At 45.1% G+C, this 16764-nt stretch overlaps 1 protein-coding gene across 1 annotated transcript in view; it reads left to right on the top strand.

Annotated features, from left to right (window-relative positions):
* Positions 1-16764, top strand: part of RANBP3 (RAN binding protein 3) — a 2163070-nt gene that overhangs the window by 1804736 nt on the left and 341570 nt on the right. The gene's annotated exons all lie outside the window — the stretch shown is intronic.

Raw genomic sequence — 16764 nt, 5'->3', positions numbered from 1 at the left:
GCAGATACAGGCGCACGAGGGGCAGAGGACAATCACAAGGCTCGTACAGAGGCAGACAATGGCAGGCTCCTACACAAAGAGGTGGTGAGGACAGCTCGCAATCTTTCAGAAAGCAAACCCAATGACTTTCCCCTTTGCATGCCAACCAGGTCTCAAATGGCAGCCCCCTTAGGAGGAAAGCTGGCACTATTCTCAAAAAATTGGCATGTTGTCACAAAGGACAAATAGATCCTGGACATTATAAACAGAGGCTACAAATTCCATTTTCATACCCTTCCAAAAATGGAAAGACATGCCAAACCTGCCACACAATCAAAGGACAGAGGCACAAAAGCAAATTTCAGATCTTATAAACATGAAAGCTATTCAAGAGGTACCTACACACGAACAAGGTCAAGGTTTTTATTCCAGGCTATTTCTGGTGCCAAGGAAGGGAAAAGATTGGAGACCTATTTTGGATCTTTCCATCCTAAACACATTTCTACTTGTACCAAAATTCAAGATGCTCACTCTACAGCAACTTCTTCCCATGCTGGGCAAGGAGTCTTGGCTGGTAACATTGGACCTCAAGGAGGCATACCTGCATGTCCCAATCAGACAAAATTGCAGAAGATACCTCAGATTTCTTGCAGGTTCAACCCATTATCAATTCTCTGCATTGCCCTTTGGCTTATCTACTGCGCCCATAGTATTCACGAAATGCCTGGCATCAGTAATTGCCTACTGCAGACTTCAAGGGATACAAATATACCCTTATTTGGAAGACTGCCTGATCCAAGCGGACAGCAAGCACATTCTTCTGAAACATCTGGCTTATGTAATAATGTTATTAAACTCTCTGGGATACACAGTCAACAAAGAGAAATCAAGACTAATACCCTCTCGGAAGATAATTTTCCTGGGTGCCAGTTTGGACACAAACACCCAGATGGCCTACCTCACGCCAGAGAAGCAGGGGCAACTAATTCAATATTTCAGAACACTGGCAAATTGCACCAGGCTGACTGCAAGGAAAATCCTGCAGGCTCTGGGATTCATGGCATCTTGCATCTTACTAATCCCATGTGCAAAGCTGCATTTGAGAAAACTACAATGGTACCTAAAAAACATATGGTCTCAACACAGCCACAGTTTGGAAACAATAATACCACTAATTCCATGTCTGCAAAAGGAATTTCTGTGGTGGGCTCAAGCATGTCAAACAAACACAGGTCTTCCATTCAGCAAGCCTCAAGCAAATCAAGTCATCACAACAGACGCCTCGGACTACGCCTGGGGGGTGCACATGACAGACCAGTGCATTCAGGGCAAATGGTCCCAAAAAGAAAAGCACCTTCACATCAATCAAAAAGAAATGCTAGCAGTAATAAATGCAATTATAGCTTTCAAGGACCTTCTACAACCAGGTCAGCTATTGACAAGAACAGACAACACCACAGTTATGTGGTACATAAACAAACAGGGAGGAACACATTCATACCCTCTATGCAGACTGGCCATGTCACTTTGGAACATGGCAATGGACTTACAAATGGAACTACAAGCACAGTACTTGCCAGGCAAGGAAAACACGCTGGCAGACAACCTAAGCAGGAATATGACAGATCCACACGAATGGAAGTTGCTTCCAAAAGTTTTTACAGAAATAATCCAAGAATGGGGAAGGCCAGACATAGATCTCTTTGCCTCACACAAAAATCAATTGACAAAATTCTGCTCAAGGATCTTCCATCCAAAGGCCTGGAGAGTGGACGCTCTCTCTTTCAGTTGGACATCAATGACAGTTTATGCCTTCCCACCTCTTCCTCTGCTGCCCAAAGTCCTACTGAAGACCAGGGCAGACAGACCAAAGATGATCCTTATTGCTCCGGACTGGCCAAGGCAACACTGGTACCCACTCCTGAGGAGCCTGACGCATTCCCCACCATGGACCCTGCCTCTAATGCCTCTTCTGACTCAGTACAGCTTCAAAACTCTTCACAGTCTGCTGAAAACACTCAATCTGGCCGCATGGAAGATTCCTTAGCATCGCAGCAGGCCCTGCTCTCCAAGGAGGTGCAGGATGTCATTTTGGAGGCCAGAAGGCCGTAAACTAGAAAAGCTTACTCTGCAAAATGGAAACGTTTTTGTGTCTGGAATGAGAAAAAGGGCCAGAGCCCTGGAAAACTGAATTTACCTCAGATACTACAATATTTGGCTGAACTGCTAAGCAGTGGACTTTCGATGTCCTTCAAGGATGCATCTACAGTCATCACATATGGGTTGTCCTGCCTCAGGCAGCCCTTCGGTCGGCCGGATTCCAAAGTCTGGGTCTGGCCTCGGCTGATGTCGCACTTTCCCCGACGTCAGGGCGTCTGGGGTATAAAAGCATCAGCCGATGCCATATTCCCCAGTCTTTCTTGCCGCGTGGTGCCCGAAGCAGAAGCAGTTCGCAAGTGCCGGTCGGCCAGCTCCTGTGATTCAGCTACCGAAGACTTCGAAAAAGCTAAGTACCCCATTGGGGACTCTTTCTTGCCTCAGCCGATGTCAGATAAAGTTAATAATTGTTTAACTTGTGGGAAACACATACCTCATAAGGATTTCCACTCTTACTGCCTCCCTTGCCTAGGCCCAGACCACGACGTCTCGGCCTGTTCAGCCTGTGCTTCCTTCAACCGACGAACTCTTAGACGTCGGTCGGAGTTTGCAGAGGAATTCTTTGGGGCTAGTTTTGCTTACAAGATGCCATCGGAGACTCCGACTTCGCATTTAGTTAAAAAACGGAAGGACAAGGACCGACACACGCGGGCCGCGGTTTCGGCTGAAACCACGGTCAGGCCTACCGCGAGTGTCTCTGCTGAAACAGAGTCCTTGGTTCTTCCTATTACCGAAACCGCACAACCGACTACCTCGGCCCTGGCCGAGTCGGTTATTGAATTACCTCTTATGCACGTGGTGCAGCCAGACCCCCTGCATCCATGTCCATTAAGGCCTTTTCCAGGGCTAAAGCTGCTAAACTTACTAAAGCTTTACCTCCCAAGGTTTCCTCTCAGAGACCTTCTACTGGCTCACAGATTCTTAGCCTAGCAGAGGATCTTATCTCATTAATTAGAGGATGTCCTTCAAGAATGCAACTGCAGTCATAACATGTAGGGTTGTCCTGCCTCAGGCAGCCCTCGGTCGGCCGGATTCCAAAGTCTGGGTCCGACGTCGGCTGATGTCGCATTTCTCTCCGACGTCGGAGCGGCTGGAGTATATAAGCATCAGCCGACGCCATTTTCTTCAGTCTTTCTTGCCGCGCGGTGCCCGAAGCAGAAGCAGTTCGCAAGTGCTGGTCGGTCAGCTCCTGTATTCTACGATACCGAAGTCATCAAAAAAGCTAAGTACCCCATTGGGGACCTTTTCTTGCCTCAGCCGATGTCAGAAATTACTGAAAAAGTTAACAATTGTCTTTTTTGTGGTAAACAAATACCTCATAAGGATTTCCACTCTTACTGCCTCCCTTGCCTGGGCCCAGACCACGACGTCTCGGCCTGTGTAGCCTGTGCTCGCTTCAACAAGCGCACTCTCAGGCGCCGGGCGGAGTTCGCTGAAGACTTTTTCGGCGATAAATTTGCTTATACCATGCCGTGGGATCTTCCGACATCGCAAACTCCCAACAAGCAAAAAGACCGGGACCGACATCCTCGGCCCGCGTCTACTACCGACTCCACGCCAAAACCTAGCGCGAGTGCTTCGGTTCCTTCTGAGACGGTCTCTCCACCGCTCCGAACCGAAGACACCGCAGTACCGACGACTCCGATTCCAGACATTACTCCGACGCCAGTTATAGATTTTCCTCTGGATACCGAAACCGAGGAGATGCCTGAGACCATTGCTGTAGACAAGGTCACTCCTGCACGTGGAGCTGCCAAGGCCTCCTATGGCCATGTCTATTAAGGACTACACTAGGGCTAAGGCAGCCAGCAAAACAAAGCATATTACTTCTAGATCCTCACCTCGGCCGACTCCAGAGACACAAATTATGTCCATGGCTGCTGATTTAATTTCCATGATTAGAGGTTCACAGACCCATCCAGAGAGGGCATCCCAGCCTCCTCCTGATAAAAGGCCCCGGGTTGAACCCTCTGACCCTACTCCTTCAGATGAAGACTCTGAGGGCTCTGTCCACTCTGATAGCCAGGAAGAGCTCTTCCAGACCTATGAGGACTCAGATGCAGAAGATTCCATTCCTTCGGCCTCCCCTCCTGAGGATATTTCCTTTGGGGAGTTCTGCACACCATGAGGGAACATTTCAAGTGGCAGGGCCAAGAATATTCTGATTCCAGGAAACGCCTTAGGACTTTCCTTAAGAAGCCTCAGCACAGGCCCTTGGCTATTCCTCCTGTACTTGATGTTCTGGATGATTTGTATTCTGATTCTAGTGCTACCCCTGATACTCTCCCTCCTGCACCAGCCAAGCCAGACAGGTATTACAGGGTCCCAGAAACTCATTCCCACTTATTCAGGGCCCATACTGTTGATTTGGAAACTATTTCACAGGGGCCTAAAGGAGTTTCAGCCTCCACCTCTAAAAATCCTGTGCCCTCCAACAGGGAGGCAAGGTCTTTAGAGATGGGGTAAAAGGTTTACACTTCCACTACTTTATCTATGAGAGCTTTAAATTGCCTTTTACATATGTTCCAATATCAGGATTATCTCTTAGAAGATTTACAAAAAACACTAGCTTCTCCTGATCCTTTAGACAGGAAGACTTTGCAGGAAGCTGTACATAACACTCAGCAAGTAAGCAATCACTTCCTGCAGTGTGGATATGATGCACTGGAAGCTTCATGTAGGACAGCTATGACAGGGGCAGTGATGCGAAGACATGCTTGGTTAAAAGATCAACCTCTACCAGATCATGTAAAAGCAAAACTTCTGGATGCACCTTTGGAAAAGAACAAGCTTTTTGGTGCAAATGCTAAGGATGTGCTAAAGACCATTGAAAAAAAAGCAGAATCAGTTCAAACTGTAAAGGATTTCCTCCAGGTTCAACCTCCCAGATTCAGTAGGAATTGGCCTTCAAAAAACTGGTCCTTTCCTAATCCAGAAAAGTTTCAAAGGGGTAAGAACAGACGTGGCCGAGGAAGAGGCCAATACAGAGGCCCTTACAGGGGACGTCAATGGCAGCCAGGAAACCAAAGAGGTGACGCAGGGGTTTCTCCTGCCCAACAACCACAATCTCAATGACTTTCCTCTACTACCGCCTACCAGGGAACAACTAGAAGCTCCCTTGGGCGGAAAATTATCTCTGTTTGCAGAAAACTGGCACAGACTGACAAAGGACAAATGGAGTTTGGACATTAGAGACCGAGGGTACAGGTTTCATTTTCATACCCTACCAAGAAAACAAGGCATGCCAAATCTACCACAACATCAAAGGGCAGGGGCTATCGAGCAAATCTCTCTGCTAACTCAAATGAAAGCAATAGAAAGAGTTCCACAACAAGAACAAGAACAGGGATTTTACTCAAGACTGTTCCTTGTTCCAAGAAAAGAAGCTCAATGGAGACCAATACTGGACTTGTCCGCATTAAACACCTTTCTCATAGTACCAAAGTTCAAAATGCTGACTCTGCAGCAACTCCTTCCCATGCTGGGCAAGGAGTCGTGGCTGATTACTCTGGACCTCAAGGAGGCATACCTGCATGTCCCTATCAGACACAGTCGCAGAAGATACCTCAGATTTCTTGCAGGGCCAGAGCATTATCAATTCTCAGCATTGCCATTTGGCTTATCTACTGTGCCCAGAGTGTTTACAAAATGCCTGGCATCAGTAATTGCTCATTGCAGGCTCCAGGGTATACAAATTTACCCGTACCTGGACGACTGCCTCATACAAGCGGACGACAAACTGATGTTGACAAAAAATCTGGAATATGTCATACGATTACTTCAAGCTCTGGGATACACAGTCAACTTCCAAAAGTCAAGACTGCAGCCATCCCAGCAAATCTTCTTAGGAGCCAAACCAGACACAGCCTCTCAAATGGCTTACCTGACAGAAGACAAGCAAGAGAAATTAACTCAGTACTTCAAAGATTTAGCAAAACTCACCCAGATGACTGCAAGGAGATTCCTACAGGCCCTGGGTTACATGGCATCCTGCATTCTACTGGTTCCATTAGCAAAACTACACATGAGAAAGCTTCAATGGTACCTAAAAAGCGTTTGGTCTCAGCACAGCAACAACTTGGAGACAATCATACCACTCATTCCATGCTTACAAAAGGAATTCCTATGGTGGGCTTCGGTGAGCAAGGAAAACACAGGTTTGTCATTCAAAAAACCACAGATAACACAGACCATGACTACAGACGCCTCAGAACTCGGATGGGGGGCGCACATGGAAGGCAGATGTATACAAGGACAATGGTCTCCAAGGGAAACACATCTGCATATAAATCAAAAGGAAATGCTGGCAGTAATGCATGCTATCGAGGCTTTTCAAAACCAACTCCAGCAAGGTCACTTAATGATACGGACAGACAACACCACTGTGATGTGGTACATAAACAAGCAGGGGGGCACTCACTCTTATCCCCTTTGCAGACTGACAATGCAGCTTTGGGAGAAATCACTGAGTCTAAACATCCAGTTACAATCACAGTTTGTTCCAGGAAAAGACAATGTGTTGGCGGACAGCCTAAGCAGGAATTTCACAGATCCACACGAGTGGAGGTTGCATCCAAAGGCTTTCAGACAACTCACTTCGACATGGGGCAAGCCAGAAGTGGACCTATTTGCCTCTCACCTCAATCATCTACTACCAAAATTTTGCACAAGGACATACCATCCAAAGGCTTGGAAAATAGATGCTCTTTCATTCAACTGGAGCTCCCTAGCAATCTATGCATTCCCACCTCTGCCACTGATGACCTCAGTATTACTAAAGATCAAAGCAGAAAAGCCCAAGGGAATCATAATAGCTCCGGATTGGCCAAGACAACACTGGTACCCACTACTACGGAGCATATGTCACACCAGGAGGTGGGCCCTCCCTCAGTGGCCTCTACTTTTGACTCAGCACAATTTCGAAACACTGCATCCAAACCTTCAGACTCTGCAGCTAACAGCCTGGGAGATCCCATAAATAAATTCAACTTACCTCTCTCTAAGGAAGTTCAGTGGATACTAACAGAGGCTCGAAGACCGTCCACCAGAAAGGTCTACTTAGCCAAGTGGAAAAGATTCAGCAATTGGAATACCAGCAAAGGGCATGATGCATCATTACTGAACATCCCACTTATCTTGGAATATTTGGCAGATATGTTACAGAGTGGCCTCTCATATTCATCAATAAAAATACATGCATCTGCCATTTCAGCTAGATACAACACTGATCCTCCTGTTTTTCTCACCCCTTACTAAGACAATTCCTCAGGGAATCAAGAACATTAAGCCACCAAGAAAGGCCCCAGTGCCAGCCTGGGACCTCAATTTTGTCTTAGAAAAACTGACTCTACCTCCTTTTGAGCCAGCAGCTTCAGTTGACTTGCAATTTCTCTCATGGAAAACAGCTTTCCTGTTGGCAATTACCTCAGCAAGAAGGGTTTCGCAACTACAGGCCCTAATGGCAATACCACCCTTTATTATTTTCCACAGAGACAGGGTTTCATTAAGGACCAACCCTACCTTTATGCCAAAGGTGGTATCTAGGGTTTCTCTAAATCAAGCCATTCATCTGCCTGCCTTCTTCCCCAATCCTGAGAATAAGGGGAAAGGCTTTACATACCTTGGACATTCATAGACAACTTCGATACTACCTGGACAGAACCAAGGCCAGTAGGAAGTCTGAACAGCTTTTTGTAGCTTACGCCCCTGCAGGCCAAGGAAAAGCAATTTCAAAACAGACTATTTCTAAATGGATTGGACATTGCATCAGATTCTGTTATTCCTTTCATGGAAAGACTGTTCCAGCCTATGTCAGACCACATTCCACCAGAGCTACAGCCACCTCTACAGCATTTTTAAGAGGGGTGCCTACAAAGGACATTCTAGAAGCTGCTACATGGAGCTCCGTGCATACATTCTCAAAACACTACAATCTCCCCCTATATTCCAGATCCAGAGCAGGCTTTGCTTCGGCAGTCCTGCAGGGTTTGATTGCCACACCATCACTCTCCTAGAGCATACCTCCTCCCCCAGCTAAGCTATGTTATTCTACCCACATGTTATGACTGCAGTTGCATTCTTGAAGGACATAGTACAGTTTTGTACCTACCATAAATGTAGATGTCCGAGACATGTAACTGCAGTCGGGTTTTCCCTCCCTCCATACCCCTCTATGCTTAGGGTCCACTCCTATCCCCCTCTCTCTCTTAGCTGGGGATATCTGTTATGGTGTATTTGTTTTATTGCTCATGTATTTGTTTGGAATCTTGTTTTTGTCTTCCAATTTGATTACAGCCTTCCTTGGAGGACACCTGGCATCTGGGGCAAGAAACACTGAAGAAAATGGCGTCGGCTGATGCTTATATACTCCAGCCGCTCTGACCTCGGAGAGAAATGCAACATCAGCCGACGTCGGACCCAGACTTTGGAATCCGGCCGACCTAGGGCTGCCTGAGGCAGGACAACCCCACATGTTATGACTGCAGTTGCATGTCTCTCGGACATCTACATTTATGGTAGGTACAAAACTGTACTTTCTCAACCTCATCCGGATAGGGGCTCTCAACCACCTCCAGACAAAAGGCCCAGGGTTGAGCCCTCTGTCCACCACTCCTCAGATGTGTCCACTGATGGCTCTGCTCTGTCAAACCCCCAGGAGGAGGCTTATTCGGCCTACGAGGATTCTGATGCTGAAGAATCTATTCCCTCGGCCTCCCCTCCTGAAGACTTTTCCTTTGGAGAGACACTACACTCTATGAGAGAACATTTTCAATGGCAGGGTCAGGAATTCTCTGATTCTAGAAAGAGATTAAGGACCTTTTTACATTTACCTCAGCATAGGCCTTTAGCTATACCTCCTGTTTTGAATGTTATTGATGATGTGTACTCTGATGCTGGTACAGCCCCTGACTCTCTCCCTCCGGCCCCTGCCAAACCTGATAGGTACTACAGGGTCCCGGATTCACATCTACACCTGTACAAGGCCCACTCTGCTGATCCAGAAACTATTTCCCAGGGCCCAAAAGGGGTTGCAGCTGCCACTGCTAAAAATCCTCTACCCTCTGAAAGGGAGTCCAGAGCTTTAGAGAGATGGGGTAAGAAAGTGTATCCTTCTGCAACTCTTTCCATGAGGGCATTAAATTGTCAATTTCATATGATACAGTACCAAGAGTATTTGTTAGATGAATTGCATGAGAAACTGTCCTCTTCTGAACCTCTTGATCGCAAATCACTTCAGGATCTGGTGCATAACTCCCAGCAGGTTAGTAACCATTTCTTGCAGTGTGGTTATGATGCATTGGAAGCTTCATGTAGGTCAGCTATGACAGGTGCAGTTGTACGTAGGCATGCCTGGCTGAAGGAACAATCTTTACCAGACCATGTTAAAGCTAAGCTTTTGGATGCTCCTATGGAAAAGCAAACATTATTTGGTTCCACGGCTCAAGAGGTCTTAAAGAAATTTGAAGAAAAGGCAAAATCTGTGCAAACAGTCAAAGACTTTCTGTAAGTCCAACCACCGAGATTCAGCAGAAATTGGCCTACTAAGAATTGGTCCTTTCCGGACTCAGACAGATCTCAGAGAGGCAGGAATAGGCGCGCCAGAGGTAGAGGGCAAGCTAGAGGCTCCTACAGAGGCCGTCAGTGGCAGCCTCCCAACCAGAGAGGTAGTGCAGGAACCACAACTGCTACACCAGGACAGACTCAATGACTTTATTTTGACTCCGCCACCAGGGCTCAATTAGAAGCACCTTTGGGCGGAAAGCTTTCTTTATTCTCAGAAAATTGGCACAGCATTTCAAGGGACACATGGACACTGCAAATAATAGACAAAGGATACAGGTTCCATTTCCACACATTGCCAAAAAGAAAAGGAATGCCAGACCTGCCACCAAATCAGAGGGCAGAGGCTTTGAAGCAAATTACCAAATTAATACAAATGCAGGCCATAGAAAAGGTACCTCTTTCAGAACAAGGCCAAGGATTTTACTCAAGATTATTCCTTGTTCCAAGAAAAGAAAATCAATGGAGGCCTATTCTCGACTTGACCGCACTGAATACTTACCTCATTGTGCCAAAATTCAAAATGCTGACTCTACAGCAACTCCTTCCCATGCTGGGCAAGGGGTCTTGGCTGGTGACTCTAGACCTCAAGGAGGCATACCTGCATGTCCCTATTCGACAAAGTTGCAGAAGACACCTCAGATTTCTTGCAGGGTCAGAGCATTATCAATTCTCAGCATTGCCCTTTGGCTTATCTACTGCGCCCAGAGTATTCACGAAATGCCTGGCATCAGTAATTGCACACTGCAGACTTCAGGGGATTCAAATCTACCCATATCTGGACGACTGCCTTATACAAGCGGACAACAAGAAAATTTTGTTAAAGGACTTTGACTATGCCATCCACCTACTACAGGCCTTGGGATATACAGTCAACATCCAAAAATCAAGACTTGTTCCATCCCGAAGAATAACCTTTCTGGGTGCGGATCTAGACACAACCACCCAAATGGCCTTTCTCACAGAAGAAAAGCAAAAACAACTACCGGATTATTTCAAGAATCTGACAAGACAAACTCAGCTGACTGCAAGGAAAATCCTGCAGGCCCTGGGTTACATGGCATCTTGCATTCTTCTGATTCCTCAAGCAAGGCTGCATATGAGAAAATTACAATGGTACCTAAGGAGTGTATGGACTCAGCACAATCACAACTTAAAAACTTTGATCCCTCTCATTCCATGCCTTCAAAAGGAATTTCTGTGGTGGGCTCAAGCCTGCCAGTCGAACAGCGGGTTGCCCTTCAGCAAACCAAGAGCCAACCAAACCATCACCACGGACGCTTCAGACCAAGGTTGGGGAGCACACATGGAGGGCAGATGTATCCAAGGGCTATGGTCACAAAGAGAGCTGCGCATGCACATAAACCAAAAGGAAATGCTGGCAGTGATACACGCAATAGAGGCCTTCAAAACTTTCCTTCATCAAGGCCACCTGCTCATAAGGACAGACAACACCACAGTTATGTGGTACATAAACAAGCAAGGAGGCACCCATTCCTACCCTCTATGCAGACTGGCAGTGAATCTATAGGAACTTTCCTTGAAACTGAATATACAGCTGCAGTCCCAGTTCGTGCCAGGGAAAGACAGTATACTGGCAGACAGCTTAAGCAGAACTACCATGGATGCACACGAATGGATGCTGCACCCAGACATCATCTTTCTCATAACTCAATCATGGGGAATGCCGGCAATAGATCTGTTTGCTTCCCCCACAATCATCAACTGAAGACATTCTGCTCAAGGACATACCACCCACAAGCATGGAAAGTGGACGCTCTCTCTTTCAGCTGGAAAGCTCTAACAGTGTATGCTTTCCCACCTCTTCCATTAATGACCAAGGTCTTACTGAAGATCAGGGCAGAGCAGCCCAGAGTGATTCTGATAGCTCCAAACTGGCCAAGGCAGCACTGGTACCCACTGTTAAAGAGCATGTCACAGACGAAACTGTGGCCTCTCCCCCTATGGCCACTTCTACTGACGCAGCACAATTACAAGATTCTGCATTCCAACCTGAAAACCTTGCAGCTAACTGCCTGGAGAATACCACGACTCCACCCCAGGATAGCCTATCCCAGAGAGTGAAGGATATTATTATGGAAGCTCGCCGACCCTCCACAAGGAAGGCATATTCAGCAAAATGGAAAAGATTTCACACTTGGAACACAACAAAAGGCCTAGATGCGACAGTGATGAACATGGCACATATACTGGAATATTTGGCAGAATTGTTCCACAATGGCCTGTCTTACTCTTCCATTAAGATACATGCCTTTCAGCAGAATACAATGTTAACCCACCTGTCTTCTCGCATCCTCTCCTAAGACAGTTTCTAAGAGGAATCAAAAACATTAATCCTCCAAGGAGACCACCTCTACCTACTTGGGACCTTAACTTTGTGTTGGAAAAACTAACACTTCCTCCCTTTGAACCAGCAGCATCGGCGGATCTACAGTTTCTGTCTTGGAAAACTGCATTCCTTCTGGCCATAACCTCAGCAAGAAGAGTATCTGAGTTACAAGCTTTAATGTCAGTGCAGCCATTTCTTATCTTTCATCAAGACAGAGTTTCTTTGAGAACCAATCCTACATTTATGCCAAAGGTGGTATCCAGGGTATCCTTGAACCAAGCAATTCACCTGCCTACATTCTTCCCAAAACCACAAAATAAAGGGGAGAAACTTCTGAACACCCTGGACATACACAGACAATTGCGCTACTTGGACAGAACTAAGAGTTACAGAAAGACTGACCAGTTGTTTGTAGCATATGCTGCTGGGGCACATGGAAAAGCAATTTCCAAACAGACAATTTCAAAATGGATAGGAAATTGCATTTGATTTTGTTACTCCTTTCATGGAAAACCTGTGCCAGCAAACATTAGACCTCATTCCACGAGAGCCACAGCCACCACCACAGCCTTCTTAAGAGGGGTGGCTACCAAGGACATTTTAGAAGCTGCTACATGGAGCTCCGTGCATACATTTGCCAAGCATTACAATTTACCTTTATACTCCAGATCCAGAGCAGGCTTTGCAACAGCAGTCCTGCAGGGTATATTAACTACACCATCCTTTACTTAGTTCCTCCACCCCCAGATTGGCTATGGTATTTTACCCATATGTGATGACTGCAGATGCATCCTTGATGTCCGATAGGTATGCATCTGCAGTCAGGTTTACCCTCCCTCCTTCCCCTCTGTGGTATTCCTAGGGTGCTTACCCCTCCATTAGCTAGCTGGGGGATCTATTATGGTGTATTTGTTTGTATGTATGTATATATATATATATATATATTAGCAAATGTTTGGAATTTTATTACTTTTCTCCAAATTTAGCCTTCCTAGAGGGCACCTGGCATCTGGGGCAAGAAAAACTGAGGAATATGGCGTCGGCTGATGCTTTTATACCCCAGAAGCTCTGATGTCGGGGAAAGTGCGACATCAGCCGAGGCAAGACCCAGACTTTGGAATCCGGCCGACCGAAGGGCTGCCTGAGGCAGGACAAACCCATATGTGATGACTGCAGATGCATACCTATCGGACATCTACATTTATGGTAGGTATAAAACTGTACTTTCTCCTCCATCAAAATCCATGCCTCAGCCATTTCTGCAGAATACAACTCTGATCCACCTTTATTCTCTCACCCTCTATTAAGACAGTTCCTCAGAGGGGCTAAGAATTTAAGACCTCCAAGGAAACAACCAAATACCTGCTTAGGATCTTAATTTCATTCTGGAAAAACTGATTTTGCCTCCTTTTGAGCCAGCTGCCTCATCAGATTTACAATATTTGTCCTGGAAAACAGCTTTCCTTCTAGCTATCACTTCAGCTCGTAGAGTTTCAGAACTACAGGCTCTTATGGCTGTCCAGCCTTTTATCATCTTCCATCAGGACAGAGTTTCATTACATACCAACCCGTCCTTTATGCCTAAAGTGGTATCCAGGGTAGCTTTAAATCAGGCCATACATTTACCTACTTTTTATCCTAATCCTCAAAACAAAGGGGAGAGATTACTGCATTCCTTGGACATCCACAGACAACTGCATTATTATTTGGACAGAACAAAACCTTTCAGAAAATCAGAACAGCTTTTTGTGGCCTATGCTGTAGGAGCTCAAGGAAAGCCAATTTCCAAACAGACAATCTCAAAATGGATAGCCCACTGCATACGCTTTTGCTATTCCTTTCATGGCAAAACTGTACCTACAGGCATTAGAACTCATTCTACCAGGGCCACAGCCACCTCTGCAGCCTTCCTCAGAGGAATTCCTACCAAGGATATTTTAGAAGCAGCTACTTGGAGTTCTGTGCATACCTTCTCCAAGCACTACAACCTACCATTATACTCCAAATCTAGAGCAGGCTTTGCCACTGCAGTCTTGCAGGGCATTTTGGCTCCTCCTAGTTCCACCTAGTGCCTACCACCCCTTTCTTAGCTTTGGGATTCTACCCATCTGTTATGACTGCAGCTGTATGCACGATGAACATAGTACAGTTTTGTACCTACCATAAATGTAGATGTTCGAGTGCTAATACAGCTTCAGTCCAGGTTTCCCTCCCTCCTTCCCCTCTAGGGGTATTCTTTTATGGTGTATTTGCTTGCAACTACTGGTCTTTGATTATATTGCATTGCATTATTACATAATTTTATGTATTGCCTTCTTTCTGGGGGCACCTGACATCTGGGGCAAGAAAAACTGAAGAAAATGGTGTCGGCTGGTTCTTTTATACCCCTGTCGCACTGATGTCAGGGAAGATGCGACGACAACCGACGCCGGACCTAGACTTTGGAATTCGGCCGACCGAGGACCTGCCTGACGGCAGGAGAACCCATCTGTTATGACTGCAGCTGTATTAGCACTCGAACATCTACATTTATGGTGGGTACAAAACTGTACTTTTCTGCTACTTACATCATGGCAAACCTGTGCCCAAGGGCATTAGGTCCCATTCCACCAGAGCTGAAGCTACTTCAGCAGCCTTTCTCAGAGGAGTAGCAACCAAAGACATTCTAGAGGCTGCTACTTGGAGTTCTCTTCACACCTTTACAAAGCATTACCATTTGGCTCTCTACTCCAAGTCCAGGGCAGGCTTTGCCACTGCAGTGCTGCAGGGCCTTATAGCCACACCTAATGCTATTTAGCTCCAGCCTCCCAACCATAGATTTGGGATTCTACCCCAATGTAAAAATAAAAATAGATTCCAAATGACCTTAATTAATTGAACAAAAGTTTAACATATTTGTTACAATATGTTTTGTACATTTACTCTGTCCTTAGTAATATTGAGTTTTATCCTATCACAAATCTGTTATAAATCTATTATAAATCTGTTTATTTTTACATCTATGAAGGGAGATATTTTATTAATCTGCGTTTGATGCATTTTTAATACATTTTTAATATATTTTTAACATATTCTGCACTTTAATATATTTTGTATAATGTTCTATGATATAAAATGACATGATATGCTTTTTAAAAAAGTAGTTGGTAGCACTGCTTTAAAAAATTTTTAATTGTTCAATTAATTAAGGTCATTAAGACATTTTATATAGTAGGTGTATCACTGGTATACCTGTATCTGATGAAGTCTCATTATGAGATGAAAGCACTCATATGTGGTGGTTGTTTTAAATAAATTCGAGAGAGATTTATCCTACTTGCAGTTTGGAATCTATTTTTATTTTTACTTAGTTGTTTGCGACTACAATTGTTTGATTTTGATTCTACCCAAATGTAATGACTGCAACAGTGAAACGCACAGAACATAGTACAGTTGTGTACACTTACCATAATTGTAGATGTTTGAGTGTATTCACTGTTGCAGTCCAGGTTACCCTCCCGCCATCCCCCTGTCATTCTACAGTTTATCTTTCCTCCTCTATCTTCTACAGCCTATGTGGTGTATTTGTTTGTAGATGAAGGTAAAGTTTATGTTGATGCATATGTATATATGGGTTCATGTCACTACATCGACATGTCATTACGACAACTACTACTACGGCACGAAATAATCGAAAACTCAATCCGTTGACAAGTGGAATCACCGACATTGACTTCACCGACAACGCTTTTAAATGGAATGCTATCTTGGGCCGAGCACTAACATGGGTCAAGATGGGGGCGTGATTTGTACGTCTACATTACTGGTGTTTCACATTGCCAGGGTTCGAGTGTCGGGTTTTGCACAAACTGAATTATCACGCCCCCATCTTGACCCATGTTAGTGCTCGGCCCAAGATAGCATTCCATTTAAAAGTGTTATCGGGTTGTCGGTGAAGTCAATGTCGGTGATTCCACTTGTCAATGGTTTGAGTTTTTGATTATTTTGTGCCGTAGTAGTAGTTGTCGTTGTAATGACATGTCGATGTAGTGACATGAACCCATATGTATATATATATATATATATATATATATATATATATATAGATATATATAATATTGCTACCTTTTTGGGGGCACCTGACATTGGGGGCAAGAAAAAACTAAACAAAATGGCATTGGCTGCATGTTTTATACCCCTGATGACCTGACGTCATGGAAGAGAAGACAGCAACCAACGCAGGACCCAAGACTTTGGAATTCAGGCCAACTGAGGGCAACCTGCCAGCAGATTACCCAAATGTAATGACTGCAACAGTGAATACACTTGAACATCTACATTTATGGTAAGTGTACACAACTGTACTTTTCCAAAAGTCCTACAGAAAGCCAACAGGTTATAGAGTACTCAAATCCTCATTGCACCTTTCTGGGCTTGTCCGGTATGGTTCCCTTTCTACATTCTCTCAGGTATCCACCATGGATACTGGATCTCAGACAGGATAGGATTTCTCTCCCAATAGACCACCACCCTCCCAACCTCAAATCCCCAAGACTGTGACTGCTTGGTTTCTCCACTTCCAATGATTTAGAAGACCGTCCAGGCTAGCTTCCCCAGTCAGTAACATACTATAATACTGGCATCACAGAAGCCTTCTAACAAAAATGTGTACCATAGCAAGTGGAACAGATTCTGTTTTTGGGCTCTAGACAGGAATATTGATTTTTTTTTTTTTTTTT

The sequence above is a fragment of the Protopterus annectens genome, chromosome 13.part0 (genome assembly GCF_019279795.1).
Source record: "Protopterus annectens isolate FY-2018-M chromosome 13.part0, PAN1.0, whole genome shotgun sequence".
NCBI lineage: Eukaryota > Metazoa > Chordata > Ceratodontiformes > Protopteridae > Protopterus > Protopterus annectens.
This window is presented reverse-complemented; position numbering and strand designations above follow the sequence as displayed.